At 45.6% G+C, this 15255-nt stretch overlaps 1 protein-coding gene across 10 annotated transcripts in view; it reads right to left on the reverse strand.

Moving 5' to 3' along the window:
- SEMA6B (semaphorin 6B) overlaps positions 1–15255 on the reverse strand; it is a 1482347-nt gene that overhangs the window by 58688 nt on the left and 1408404 nt on the right. The window lies entirely within an intron of this gene.

The raw sequence follows: 15255 nt of genomic DNA on the forward strand, positions 1-15255 counted from the left end.
GGATGGAGACACACACACACAGGGATGGATGGATGGATGGACACACACACACACAGGGATGGATGGATGGATGGACACACACACACACAGGGATGGACGGACACACAGGGACGGACACACACACAGGGATGGACAGGCATGTCTCAGCCTCGGCTTATACACGAGTCAATAAGTTTGCCAGTTTTTTTGGGGGTAAATTGGGGGCCTCGGCTTATATTCGGGTCGGCCTATACTCGAGTATATACGGTATGTGTATGTGTATATATATATATATATATATATATATATATATATATATATATATATGTGTATGTATTTCTGCATACATTGATTTCACTGAGCTCACAGATAGTCAGTCACTCACAGATGGCCACATTGTCTTAGGACCATTGTGGCTAGTCTTTTGTGGGTGCCAGATAAAACCAGCTTTTTCGTGCTTCTTTCAAGCCTATAAATTGCCAGACAATACAGAAGGCCATTGAACTTCATCTAGGGCTGCAAGTGCCTAGGACTTTGAAAGACTGTCATCTCCAGAAGCTGAAGAAGCTACAGGGGTTTCCTGGATTGAAAGCTGAATGGATTTTTTATCCTTGTATTGTATCATCTGTAACACATCTGTAACCGAAGCTAAGTAAATCTACTTTTTATTACATTCTATGTGTGTGTTTTAATCCTTGCATTTACTGACCACATATCTGAAAGGGTAAATATCTAAATGAACCTATGGTTAAATATAACACACAATTTAACCCCTTAATACAGGCCTGGGGGCCACACGCATTTCCTTTTTTTAATATGGGTACAGGGTTCCCCTTAATATGCGTACAAGACCCAAATAGGCTGGTAATGGGCAGGGAGGGCTACCCATGCCATTTTTCTCAATGATTTTCAACCATATTGCAGGAACCAGATATAACATTAAAACTGCAAGCAGTTTTAAATGGTGTTATTTCCGTTTAATGTCATTTTGTGCAGGGACTGTTCTAAACACGGGAAACACGTGGCACTTCACAGGCATACTACAGACACCCCCCAGGCACCATATTTAAAGGAATATTTCACTTTTTTTTTCACTTTAATCGTCATTAAAATCAGTGCTCCCGCCAAAACGGCCATTTTTAAAAACATTTTAGGCATTGACCCATGTCCCCTGGGGCAGGAGCCAGGTCCCCAAACCCTTTTTAGGACAGTATCTTGCATATTAGCCGTTAAAATTAGCACTTTTAATTTCGAACGTTCGAGTCCCATAGACTTCAATGGGGTTCTAACGTTCGTACGAATTTGGGGTCCGTTCGAAAGTTCTGGTGCGAACCGAACCGGGGGGTGTTCGGCTCATCCCTACTCTTCACAACTTTAGTCATGATCTTGGTCTTTCTGATATTTGGGTTTGGGTAAGGTCCATACTTCCCATCATAGTCGTTCCTCTTCAATATGTCCACCATCTCCAACATCTCAACAAAAGACATATTTGAGGCCTTAAATCTTCTCCTCCAGGATCAGGACGTTTCAGGCTCCAGGCTTTCCTCGTCCTCCTCCTCCTTAGTGGAATTATTATTGTGCACCTGCTGTGTCTCCGCCATGTGCTCTCCCCACTGCACCGAAAGAGAAGGGGCGGGGAATTGTCTAGAAAGAACGTCAGGGGTGGGCATGCGCACTGTATATAAAACGCAACACGCGTGTGTAGAACGTACGGTCTGTGAGCAGAGTGAGGAGCTGACGCGCCGATCGTGCAAACGAAGGTACAATTTTTAACTTGGTACATCACTAGCCTATACTGCTTCTATATAGGCCTATGTTGGGACAAGATTAGGAGAGTTTAGCGTGGCATTATTATTAGGGTTTGTCTTGTGTTGTGTCTTGCAGACAAGATGGATCCCTCCCCACGGCAGACATGACCTATGTGAAGGCCAAAATTGGTGCCCTGAGGAGTATATATCTCAGGGAGCGCAAGAAGCACCAGAATTCCCTGAGATCAGGAGATCCAGATGCCATTTATATCCCCAGGATGTTGTACTACGAGAGGCTGCATTTTCTGGCAGACCAGGGGGAACCCCGACCACCACTCTACAGTCTTCCTTCAAGGCTTCCTTCACCCCCAGCTGAGGCTTCCGATGTTCAACCTGGGCCTTCCAGGCAGCAACATGTGGAGGGGCCCAGCTTGAGACAGGTATAGTATTGTTGAACATATTTCTTATTGTACATTTAATGATGTTAACTAGATGTTATTATTGATCAGTAAATTGGGATTTAACAAAGTGGTTTACATATCAATAGACAGTAGTGATCAAAAAGTATTGGGACAAGAATGAAAAATGCTGGGCTCAGAATGATAGTCTGTTCTATTTGGTAACATTCAATTTGCAACAGTCATGAGCACAAAATTGTGTGTCTCCTCCTCCTCCTCCTGCCACAACTACAGGAGCCAAGCCACAGCCTGGAAGGAAGCCTGGAGGGAAGTGCCCAAGGAAGACCAGAGAGTGATGGCATGGGTTCAGTCTGGTCTGACAGAAGATGTAGCTGTCAGGAACCATGAAACAGACAGAGACATAAGTACGATCAAATCACATTTGTTTATTAATAAAAATAAAAAGGTAAATAGGAAAAAAGCATAGTCAAGCAAGCCAGAGTCCAATAGCCAGATCGGGTAGTCAGCCAGTCCAAAGTTCATAAACCAGATCGGGTAATCAGACAGTCCAGAAGTCAGGGATCCAGGGAGAGCAACTGCAAGCAGGTTGGAAGCCAGGAGTCTTGAAACAACAGCAGGAGATGGTTCCTAGTGATGTGACCAAACGTAAAGACAAAGGAGAAATGAGCTGGAATACCTACTTATATATAAGTAGGCCAGACGAGCATCATCGGAAACAGCTGGTAACTGAAGAGAGAGAAGAGAGCTGGCAATTAGCCGACAGCTGAGTGACCAGCCCAGAGGAGGAAGGGCTAAGCCAGCCCTGACAGTACCCCCCCCCCCCCTCAATGACCCCTCTCTCTCGGAGGGCCACCGGGCTTGAACGGAAACCGTCTATGGAACTCGCGGAGGAGGACAGGGGCATGTACATCAGAGGAAGAAACCCAGGAGCGTTCCTCCGGACCATACCCCTTCCAATGCACCAGGTACTGTATGCGCCCACGGAACCTACGGGAGTCAACAATGGATTGTACCTCATACTCCTCATGGTTCTCAACCTGAATAGGGTGAGGATGTGGCACAGAGGTGGTAAATCGGTTACAGACCAACGGTTTCAATAAGGAGACATGAAACACATTTGAGATGCGCATACTAGGAGGAAGTTCCAACGCGTAAGCTACTGGGTTAATCCTGCGAAGGATACGGAAAGGTCCAATAAACCGAGGTACAAACTTCAGCGAGGGAATACGGAGCCGGAGGTTGCGAGATGACAGTCAGACCCTGTCCCCAACCTGGTAGGAAGGCGCTGGCAAGCGTCTGCGGTCAGCATGGAGTCTGTACCTATCATTAGCATGACGCAAAGCCTCCTGGACTTGTACCCAAGTGGAACGAAGACCACGGAGATGCTCCTCTAACGCAGGACTACTCTGCAGAACAAACGAGTCAGGCAACATGGAAGGTTGGAAACCATAATTCACCATAAATGGAGACAAACGGGAGGCAGAATTCAAGGCACTGTTGTGAGCAAACTCTGCCCAAGGTAATAGGTCAGGCCAGTTGTTATGATGGTCAGAAATATAGCAACGTAGGAATTGCTCCAAGAACTGATTGGCTCGTTCTGCGGCCCCATTAGACCGCAGGTGATACGCAGAGGAGAACGCAAGCTGGATTCCCAACTGTGCACAAAAGGCTCACCAGAACCGGGAGACAAACTGACTGCCCCTATCCTAAACAAACACCTTGGGTAGCCCATGTAAGCAAAAGATCTCCCGAGCAAAAATGGAAGCCAGTTCCTTAGAGGTGGGCAACTTCTTAAGTGGAATACAATGACACATCTTTGAGAACCGGTCCACCACCATAAGGATAACAGTGTTGCCTTGGGAGTTGGTCAATTCCACAATGAAATCCATAGACAGGTGAGTCCAGCGCCTCTCTCCATTGGTTATGGGTTGTAGGAGGCCCACTGGAAGGTGTCGTGGAGTCTTACTCTGAGCACACACAGGACAGGCAGCTACGAAAGCAGTAACATCAACCCATAGACTAGGCCACCAGAATTGTTGGGAGATGGCCCAAATGAGTTGATTCTTCCCAGGATGGCCAGCTGCCTTGGGAGAATGATAAGTCTGGAGCACTGCAGTACGGAGACTCTCTGGGACAAAGCAGCGGTCACAAGGTTTATCAGGAGGAGCATGGACCTGAGCAGCAAGAATTTTGTCACCCAAAGGAGAAGTAAGACTGGTGCGAACCGTAGCTAAGATACGATCAGGAGGAATCATAGGAACCGGGAACCGACTCCGACTTGGAAGTGGAGGAAAATTGTCGTGAGTCGTGACAAGGCATCCGCCCTTACATTCTTAGTACCTGGTAAGAATGAAACAATGTAAGAAAAAAGCCCATCACGCCCTTCTGGGAGAGAGTCGCTTAGCCTCAGACAAGAATGTAAGATTCTTATGGTCAGTAAGAATAAGAACGGGCACAGTTGTACCTTCAAGGAGATGTCTCCATTCTTTCAAGGCTAAAATGATCGCCAACAGCTCTCTGTCACCAATCTCATAATTGCACTCAGCAGGTGACAATTTCTTGGAAAAGTAGCCACACAGATGCATAGCGCTCTCAGGCCGCGTACACACGGGCGGACTGTTCGCCCAACTTTGTCCGCTGAACAGTGTTTCAGCGGACAGTCCGCTCGTGTGTGGGCTTCAGCGGACAGTTTCAGCGGACAGTCTGACGAACAAAGTTTTTCGGAATTTCCGTAAGACTGTCCGCTGAAACTTGGTTTGAGCGGACAGTCCGCTAGTGTGTAGGCTTGTTCGATAAACTAAGTCTCGCGCATGCTCAGAAAGAATTTACACGGCGAAGGTTGCATTGCAGTGTATTGGACTTCGAATTTCTCGTCCCGTCGTACATGCCGTTCACGTCATCGCGCAAGTTTTCAGCTGACTGTTCGTTCGTCGTGTGTGGTCAAGTCCGTTCATGCTAATTTTGAACGGACTGTTTGTCAAACTGTTTGACAAACTAAGTTGGGCGAACAGTCCGCCCCCGTGTACGCGGCCTCAGAGTTAGGACATTGAGACAGATGGGTGCCAACTCCAGTCTCAGAAGCATCAACTTCTAGGATTAAAGACAATGTAGGATCAGGATGTGCCAACACAGGAGCAGAAACAAAGGCAGCCTTGAGAGTCTCAAAGGCCTTAATGGACTCCGGAGACCAACTCTGTGGGTTACCGTTCTTTCTGGTCATATCAGTCAGAGGCTTGACCAGAGACGAGAAGTTACGAATAAACTTCCAAAAGTAATTGGCAAAGCCCAGGAAACGCTGCAGAGGACGTAAAACCAGGGGTCGAGGCCACTGTAGCACTGTCGAAAGTTTCTCTGGGTCCATAGAAAAACTAGCAGTGGAAATGACATAGCCCAGGAATGTCACGATGGAACTCGCACTTCTCCAGTTTACAATAGAGATTCTTCTCTCTCAGTTTCTGAAGTACATGACAGACATCTGTGTGGTGGCTCTCCAGGGATTTGGAAAATATGAGGATATCATCGAGATAGACCACCACACAGAACTGCAACAAATCTCGAAGGACATCGTCAATAAATTCCTGGAAAACTGCCGGGGCGTTACAAAGGCCAAAAGGCATTACCAGGTATTCATAATGGCCTGTTCTGGTATTAAACGCAGTCTTCCACTCGTCGCCCTCCTTAATGCGCATGAGATTGTATGCCCCTCTCAGGTCAAGCTTTGTGAAAACCGTTGCTCCCTTGAGGCGGTCAAATAACTCAGTAATCAATGGAATTGGGTAGGCATTCTTAATCGTGACACGATTGAGACCCCTATAATCTATACAAGGTCTCAGTTCACCGCTCTTCTTTTTCACAAAGAAGAAACCAGCACCAGCAGGAGACGAGGATTTGCAGATGAAACCTCGAGAAAGTGCATCAGCAACATACTCCTCCATGGCTTTATCCTTCAAGACCAACAAAGGGTAAACCCGGCCACGAGGAGGTATAGCACCAGGTTGAAGGTAAATTGCGCAATCATAAGGCTGGTGTGGAGGCAAACTACCGGCTTGACCTTTATCAAAGACATCGCCAAAATCACGGTACTCCTCCAGCAGGGAGGGGAGTAAAGCGGTGCACAGGACCTTGGATACCTTTAGGAAGCATGTCTCACTGCATTGTGGTGACCAGGAGAGAACCTCAGCACGGAGCCAATCAAAAAAGGGGTTGTGCCTCTGTAACCAAGGATAACCAATAACCAGCAGAAATCTGGGTGAAGAAATAACTTGGAATTGGATTATTTCATGGTGAAGAGCCCCTACGGTCATGGACAACGGAACCGTCTCATGAGTCACATGGGCAGGCTGTAAAGGTCTCCCATCAAGAGCCTCAATGGCAAGTGGAGTGTCACACAGCTGCAGTGGAATCGAGTGCTGCAAAACAAATGCAGCATCAATGAACAGGCCTGCAGCCTCAGAGTCGATTAGAGCCTGTATCTCGATGGACGACTCAGCCCAAGAAAGAGTGACCAAAACCAGGGGCTTATCCTTTTGGATAACTGGGGACGACACAACGCCACCTAAGGTCTGTCCATGACAGGACCTCAAGGTTCGGGCATTCCCTGGATGGGTAGGACAAGACTTCAAAAAGTGACCTGCCTGGCCACAATAAAAGCACAATCTCTCCCTCCTCCTAAAGGCTCTCTCATCTGCAAAGAGACAGGTGAAGCCCAGGTGCATGGGTTCATCTACACTGACCAACTCGGTACCAGGAGGCATGGGAGGTGAGGGAGGCATGGGTGGGACAACAAAGCTCGGATGCAAATGTACAGGAGGCTTCCGCAAGCGCTCCTTAAGAGAGAGTCTTTCTCTGAGTCTGGAGTCAATGAGGATGGCAAACGAGATCAAGCTCTCCAGCTCAGTGGGTATAGCTCGGGCTGCTATCTCATCCTTGATGGAATCCGAGAGACCATGAGAAAAAGCAGCCACGAGGGCCTCATTGTTCCAAGCAACCTCTGCTGCCAGAGTACGGAATTCAATGGCGTAGTCGGCAACAGTTCTCGTACTCTGTTTGATGGACATGAGGCACTTGGCAGCAGAAGCGGAGCGTGCGGGAACGTCAAAAACCCTTTTAAAGGAGGCCACAAACTGAGGGTAACTCAAGACAACAGGTTTTTGCGTCTCCCATAGAGGGTTAGCCCAGGCCAAGGCTCTCTCAGAAAGCAAAGATATCAAGAAACCTACTTTGCTTCTGTCCGTGGGAAACGCCTGGGACAGCATTTTGAAGTATATCTCAACCTGATTGAGAAACCCTCTGCATTGAACTGGATCACCCCCAAATCGCTGGGGAAGCGGGGCAGAACCAGACATACCTATTATAGAAGAAATATTTGAGGCGGGTGCCTGCACAGAGACTGGCGAAGCAAGGATGGCCTGTGACTCAGGTTGTACCGGAGCAGCCAACGTGGGGGATTCCAGGTGAGCCGTGTGATTCAGGAGCGTTTGTAATGCCAAGGCAAACTGATCCATGCGGTGATCCTGCTCATCCAATCTGCAAAAAATTTTACCAACAAGTGGATTGACTGTATCTTCTGAATTCATGGCCTTCACGTACTGTCAGGAACCATGAAACAGACAGAGACAGAAGTACAATCAAATCACACTTGTTTATTAATAAAAATAAAAAGGTAAATAGGTAAAAAAGCATAGTCAAGCAAGCCAGAGTCCAATAGCCAGATCGGGTAGTCAGCCAGTCCAAAGTTCATAAACCAGATCGGGTAATCAGCCAGTCCAGAAGTCAGGGATCCAGGGAGAGCAACTGCAAGCAGGTTTGAAGCCAGCAGTCTTGAAACAACAGCAGGAGATGGTTCCTAGTGATGTGAAAAAACGTAAAGGCAAAGGAAAAATGAGCTGGAAGGCTTATATATAAGTAGGCCAGACGAGCATCATCGGAAACAGCTGGTAACTGAAGAGAGAGGAGAGAGCTGGCAATTAGCCGACAGCTGAGTGGCCAGCCCAGAGGAGGAAGGGCTAAGCCAGCCCGTACTAGAGCCTCTTGTAGGACCACAGCCTGGGGACATAGATGGCATCTGCTCTTCCTGATATCTTGGACTTCTGGACCAGACTGCTCTCCCTGAGATATGTACTCCTCAGGCAACCAATTTTGCATTTTCAAATTAGTTCATGCCTGTCCTGGGGCCAAAAGCTTTGCCAAATTGACCAGCTTCTCCAGCTCTGCCTCCCTCTTTATTTGTTTGACACCTAAATAAAGGTTTTTTTTTGGTTGAAGAAATACTTGTATATATATATATGTGTTTTACTTCAAAAAGGACAGTTTATTTGTGAGTAGGCAGGTACATTTTAAAAATACAAAGTCAAATTAATAACAAGGGGCACCAACACCAAACAACCTCCTCTAGATTAAAAAATAAAACAATAGGGGGGGCGTGGCTACCGCGCGACTGTATGGACGCATGAGACGGTAGCTCCGTAATACCGAGAGGAATACTCACTATCCGGGGTACTTTTGAAGTTTCCTACTGGCTTCATTAGACGACTTATCTCCACCTCATACCGCCAAGATGACTCGCAAACGCAAAAACTTACCGCAACTGAAGAATTTACCACATTTCTTCCCGCGGAACCCTCGAGGCCTACTCCAAGATGGCGCTGACGGCGCCTCGCCTTCGGCATCCAGCGGCTCCGGATCGGAGGCCCCGAGTCCGGACCTCCACAAAGGATCACCCCATGGTTCTCCGGGGATGTCTACTCCACTCTCCCGCAGTCCGGCAAAATCCAAACCGAGGATGTCAGAGAATCCCAGTGCGGAGCAGGTCAGTGGTGGGGGTGACCAGATGGAGGACACTAGGGAATTATCGGATACTATAGACATGTTCCCCACGTCTAACCAACCGGTATCCGACACAACTTTGAGAGACATGCTGGTCTCGCTACGAAGTACCCTACATGGTGACATGATGGATTGCATGAGGGGATTTAAGTCGGACATTAATGCTATGGGCATCAGAGTCGACCATGTGGAGCACAAAATGGGCGAATTCGCAACTGCTATTAACTCAGTAGTAGATGCCCAGAACGATCAAACGGAGGAGGTGGCCTGGCTAAGAGCAAAAATCGCGGATTTAGAAGATAGATCCAGGCGAAACAATCTCAAGCTAAGAGGCGTCCCGGAGTTGGTCGTACCGGCGCAACTTCTCCAGTATGCTCAGGAGCTGTTGGGGGCCTTCTTGCCAGAATTGCCGGTATCGGATCTTGCGATCGACAGAATACATCGTCTTCCGAAGCCTGCGCATCTCCCGGATAATATTCCGAGAGATGTGCTGATGAGAGTCCACTTTTTCCAGGTTAAGGAAAAATTTACTTCAGCTTTCCGAACCAACAAACAGCCACCGGAACGCTATGCTAACCTTCAGGTTTTTGCAGATCTCTCACAGCATACGATGCAACGGAGGAAGGCACTTCTGCCTATCACAAAAGCCCTTCGGAATCACGACATTCTTTATAGATGGGGATTTCCTTGCAAACTATCCATTACCAGAGAAGGCCAAACAACGACGATCAACAGTTTGGAAGATGGCCTGGACTTACTAAAGCTGTGGAACATTCTCCCCTCTCCTGAGGACGCTACTCCAGCGCATCTGTCGAAGGTTCCGTCTCAAGACTCCTGGCAAGTAGTGGCTCGTAAGAAAAAAGCTTTGAATCGCAACAACTAGGTTCCCGGATATTCTGATTGCCATCAAATATTCGCTCGCACGAATCTCTCGGTATACGTGCGGAACGGTACGAACGTTCACTCTTCCCCCCTAACTTTACGACGGGCAGAATTGCTGCCTACTGATTCCAAGTCGGATCGTTTTTTTTTACCTGTATGGCTAACGCCAAAGTTTTGGAACTCTTGCTTTATCCTCCTCTGTACTGTTTTTTCTTCGTTTTTTTCTTTTCCCTTTTCTATGTTTCGTTTTATCCCTGGATCCTACCCCCTAACCTCTTGGGATGGACTCTGTGGTGTTCAATCCTGGTCACCTTGGAATGTGAAGTTCGACTGATTCGGAGCCTATTTTCAAAGGTGATTTGGGGATCATTCTACTCATCATTTATTTTTTATCACCGATGCTTAATATAATCTCCTTTAATGTCCATGGGTTAAATCACCCAGCAAAGCGCGCATCGGTATGGAAGGAAGCGCAGAGACTACGTGCTGATGTTATCTGTATACAGGAATCGCACTTCCTGGCCAGTGATCCACCGCCTTTCCACAATAAGAACTTTTCTCATGTTTTTTGCGCATCTGCTTCACAAAAACGCAAGGGGGTTGTGATTGCTATTTGGAACTCGATTGTCTTTTCATGTAGCCTCACAATAACAGATCCTGAGGGCAGATATATAATTTTGGTGGGCTCTCTTAACAATAAGACTTATACTATTGTAAACCTTTATGCTCCCAACACACACCAGCTACGATTCCTCAAGAGACTGCTCGTTAAAATCAACGAAGTACATCAAGGAGCTCTAGTATTGTGTGGGGACTTTAATTTAACGGTTGATTATCATATGGATACTACCACCAGGTCTCGTAGACCTCTTCCTTCCTTGCAACGTTTGTTGTTGGAGGAGGGGCTCTACGATGTCTGGAGATGCCAGCACTCTAATGAGAGGGACTATTCGTTTTACTCCTCCAGACACAATTCGTATTCCAGAATTGACATGATTCTTGTAGATAGATTCCTATTACAGGGAGTGTCCTCCTCCGCCATCCATGGCATCTCTTGGTCCGACCACGCTCCGGTTTCGATAGAGGTGGCGGAGGGGAACGCTCATAATGTGTCTGGGGTTTGGAGAGCGAGTGCTGGCGTGTTCGGATCTCCTACACAGGTATCAGAAGTATCCAAAAGTCTAAAAGAATTTTTTGTTACTAACACTGGTTCTGTTGAAGACCCTATGGTTTTATGGTGTGCACACAAGGCTTTTATACGAGGCATTCTACTACAGGCCGGTGTAAGACTTAAAAAACAGAGGTCCATCAGAATAGACAGTCTCCTGAAAGACATTGACTCGCTAGACAATCAGAACAAGACAGATCCCTCCCCTGCGAAGGCGCATAAATTAAACAACCTACGCTCCGAACTTAGACTGTTGCTCCTAGAAGACCACAATAAATATGTCCATTACCTTAAATTAACACACTACTCGGCAGGGAACAGAGCGGGTAAACACTTAGCCCAGCGTTTGAAAGCCCAACGATCTCGAACTACTATCCCCTACCTAATTAATTCCTCGGACAAAAGCAAATTATTTAACCCTAAAGATATTGCCAATTCCTTCGCCCAATACTACTCTTCACTCTATAACCTTACATCTGACCCCTCCACTACGCAACCTACGGAAGCAGGCATCCAAGCTTTTTTGGAGAGCATTTCACTTCCTAAACTCTCTGAGGAACAACTTTCCACATTGAATGCCCCATTCTCACAGGCAGAAATACAAAAAATTATTAGCTCATTACCGACGGGTAAATCCCCTGGCCCTGATGGCCTTCCAAGTGAATACTACTCAAAATTTGGCGATCTCTTGGCCCCAACGTTACAAACAATCTATTCACAAGCAGCTGCCACCTCCTCATTTCCCTCGGAAATGCTAGCCGCATATGTTGTCATGATACCTAAACCAGGAAAAACACCAGACACTCCAGCCAATTTCCGCCCCATCTCACTTCTAAATACAGATGTAAAAATATATGCTAAACTGCTGGCCCAGAGACTACTCCCCATATTACCGACGCTTATAAATCCAGACCAAGCGGGATTTACGCTGGGCCGACAAGCTTCGGATGCGACGAGACGGGTGGTGGACGTCGTGTGCCATGCGAGGGCCTGTCGGACGCCTTCTCTGCTCCTCTCCTTGGATGCGGAGAAGGCGTTCGACAGGATTCATTGGAGATATATGAGATCTGCCCTTTGCAGATTTGGATTTGAAGGCCCTATCTTATCCGCAATATTAGCCCTATATTCCTCCCCCTCCGCGAGGGTATATACTTCTAGCATTCTTTCACGCCCTTTTAATATAACGAACGGTACACGACAGGGTTGCCCTCTGTCCCCCTCCATTTTCAACTTACTAATAGAACCCCTAGCTCAGAAAATTAGATCCCACCCAGATATCCAAGGTTTTACCTTCGGAGACAAAAATCATAAAATTAATCTATTCGCTGACGATATTATTCTATTTCTCACAGCCCCATCTCTTTCATTAAAATATGCTCAGTATATATTGGATGAATTTAGTAGTGTCTCCTACTATAAAGTTAATGATACTAAATCTCTCATTCTCCCCTTGGATATTCCGCTGCAGTTGAAGCTTAGCTTACAAAAGTCTTTTCCCTATTCCTGGAAGGAAGATAGTATAACTTACCTGGGCCTGCAGATTACAGCCGACCCCAACAGATTAGCTGATATCAACTACACCTCGCTACTCCAAAAATTAACCGTCGAAACCAAACGTATATCTAAAACAGAACTAACGTGGTCAGGACGCCTGGCCTCTTTTAAAATGCTATTGCTCCCACAAGTTCTTTATGTGTTCCGTACACTACCAGTTCCTATCAAACCCACCCACCTTAAACTACTTAATTCCCTCCTGAACAACTACATATGGCAAAAGAAGAAGCCCAGATGCTCTAAAAAGTTGTTAATAAAACATAGAAAAGTAGGTGGCATGGGCTTCGTGGAGTTACAAGACTATTTCAAGGCAGTCGTTCTTACCCAACTCAGTACTTGGTTTAATGAACAGACCTCTCCCCCCTGGAAAGACATCGAACAATCCATGTCCCCGACAGGTGACCTTCTTTCTCTGCTTTGGCTTGACCGGTTGAGACCTTTTCATATACGACATCTACCCTTGACGATTCAGACGTCTCTTTGGGCATGGAGAGAACTTGGACATTGTGAACAAGGGGAGGGAGGAATGGTTGAGGTTCCCATAGATATTGACTTACTTTCCAAAGCAATACCTGATCTTGTTCTCCACAGATGGAAAACCAGAGGTATCACTATTATCTCTGATTTATTATGTGGCGAACAAATCAAAAAGTTCACTGTATTGAAAACTGAATATGGTTTAGAACTCGATGAGTTGTATAAATATGGTCAGATATCACATTTTTTACGCTCATTGCCCTCATGCCGAATTTACATGAGGGATGATATCTGGAAGTTCTATACGAAGACACAAAAGTCAGTAAGGGGAGTCTCATTTTTCTATGGCCTTCTTCAGCACAAAAATATAATTACTAAATCCTCCCCCTATTTAAAGTGGGAGGGAGAATTGGGGAAAACATACTCCTTAAAACAATGGTACCAAGCCGTTAACTCTATATATAAATCTTCTCACTGCGTTAACCACTGGGAACTGTACCAGAAAATATCCTTGAGGTGGTACCTCACCCCTTATAGGATGTCTAAATTCTCTAAGGAGTACTCTAACCTGTGCTGGAGAGGCTGTGGGGATGTGGGCTCTCTTATACACGTTCTTTGGTCATGTAAACATTTGACTAGCTTCTGGAACGGTGTATTCAGATTGCTAGCTTCCCTCACGGGTATAATCTCTCCCTCTGAACCGGGGCTGGCCTTGTTAAATTTGGGTATTGAGAAATACCCTCCCCAATACCGAACGGTGGTGACACATGTTCTTCTAGCAGCCAGATCGCTCATAACTCAGAAGTGGAAAACGAATGTAGTTCCCAACCTTTCTGAAGTAATCACTGTTGTGAAAACTAATTGTATTTATGAAACTTCACTATGTTACAGGTTAAGAAATGGTATGAAACGTGTTGAGGTTTGGAACATATGGAGGGTTAAATACCACTAATCTATTTCCGCTTTCTCCTTTTTTTTTTCAATACCATTGATCCATCCCAAATCCCCTAACCTTCAACATCCCCCCATTCCCCTCTCCCCCTCTTTCCCTTTTCTCATTCCCATTTTTTGTTTTTTTTTGTATGTTTCTTTTCTCCTTTTCTAAACACTACTGTAGCTTTTAATGTTTAAATTTACCTTCCTCTTATTGGAAGTTTGAAAGGAAAGCATAAGTTGGCTGAAAGGGGTGTAGCTATAGTGTGTAAAAGGGTGTCCTTACTTCTCAATGCATATAGGAATATAAGACTGTATACATCATTATGATCTTGTGTACCTACTTGGGTTATGTATGTACTTGGTAATGATATCGCTCTGTTATAGATCCTTTCACCTTTAAGACATATGTTACTGTCTATTTCTTGTATTTCTGAAAAGTTTAATAAAAACTAATTAAAAAAAAAAAAAAAAAAAAAAAACAATAAAATAAAAAGATAATAATGGTGTTGTGGTAAGTTGACACACAAAACACACCAAAAAAACTGCGAAGATGAGTAAACTTTCAAAAAAGGAGATGTTGATAAAAAAAAACAACCACCAAATTTAAAACCAAAAAGAAAAAAAAAAATGTTTGGGGAGATGTGACGAATTAAAATATTGTATTCATGAAATGAGTAAAAAGAATAAAGAAATACGTTTGGGAGAAGTGTGTGTGAATATGAGCAGCAAGACAACTTCATTCTTGTAGCATTGTAAAGAAAAAGAGAATGCGCTGCATTAAAGAATTTTTAACATTGCAGCGTGACGAATGTGCTATATCGATTACGAGTGGTAGTTTTACCTGACCGAGCGCTTCCGTCTCAGAATTTTATTGTGAGCATGCGTGGCACCTTGTCCGTCGGACTAGGCTACACACGATCGGATCATGTTGTCGTAAATTTTTTTTTTCAAATATAGACTTTATTTATTTAAACAATGCCCAACCTGGGCGCATATATAACAGAAGACATACAGTTGGGATACATGGGGGGAAGGAAGGGAAAGTGCCCAGTGAGTTCGATACAGAGATACAGACATAGCTTACATACAGTACATCTTAAATTAACATGAGTTCTTGTAAGGTCACGTTCATCATCATTCCGGTTACCACTGCTCATGTGGGCCGAAGCACTGCGCGAAGTAACCATGGACTCACTAGACGCCTAATTCTTAGCCGCCTCCCCCCTCTTCCCCACACCAGAACCCCATTGCCCCGGTAAACAATCAA

Source organism: Lithobates pipiens, unplaced genomic scaffold, assembly GCF_037356315.1.
Source record: "Lithobates pipiens isolate NorthernLeopardFrog02 unplaced genomic scaffold, aLitPip1_a1.2 Scaffold_13, whole genome shotgun sequence".
NCBI lineage: Eukaryota > Metazoa > Chordata > Amphibia > Anura > Ranidae > Lithobates > Lithobates pipiens.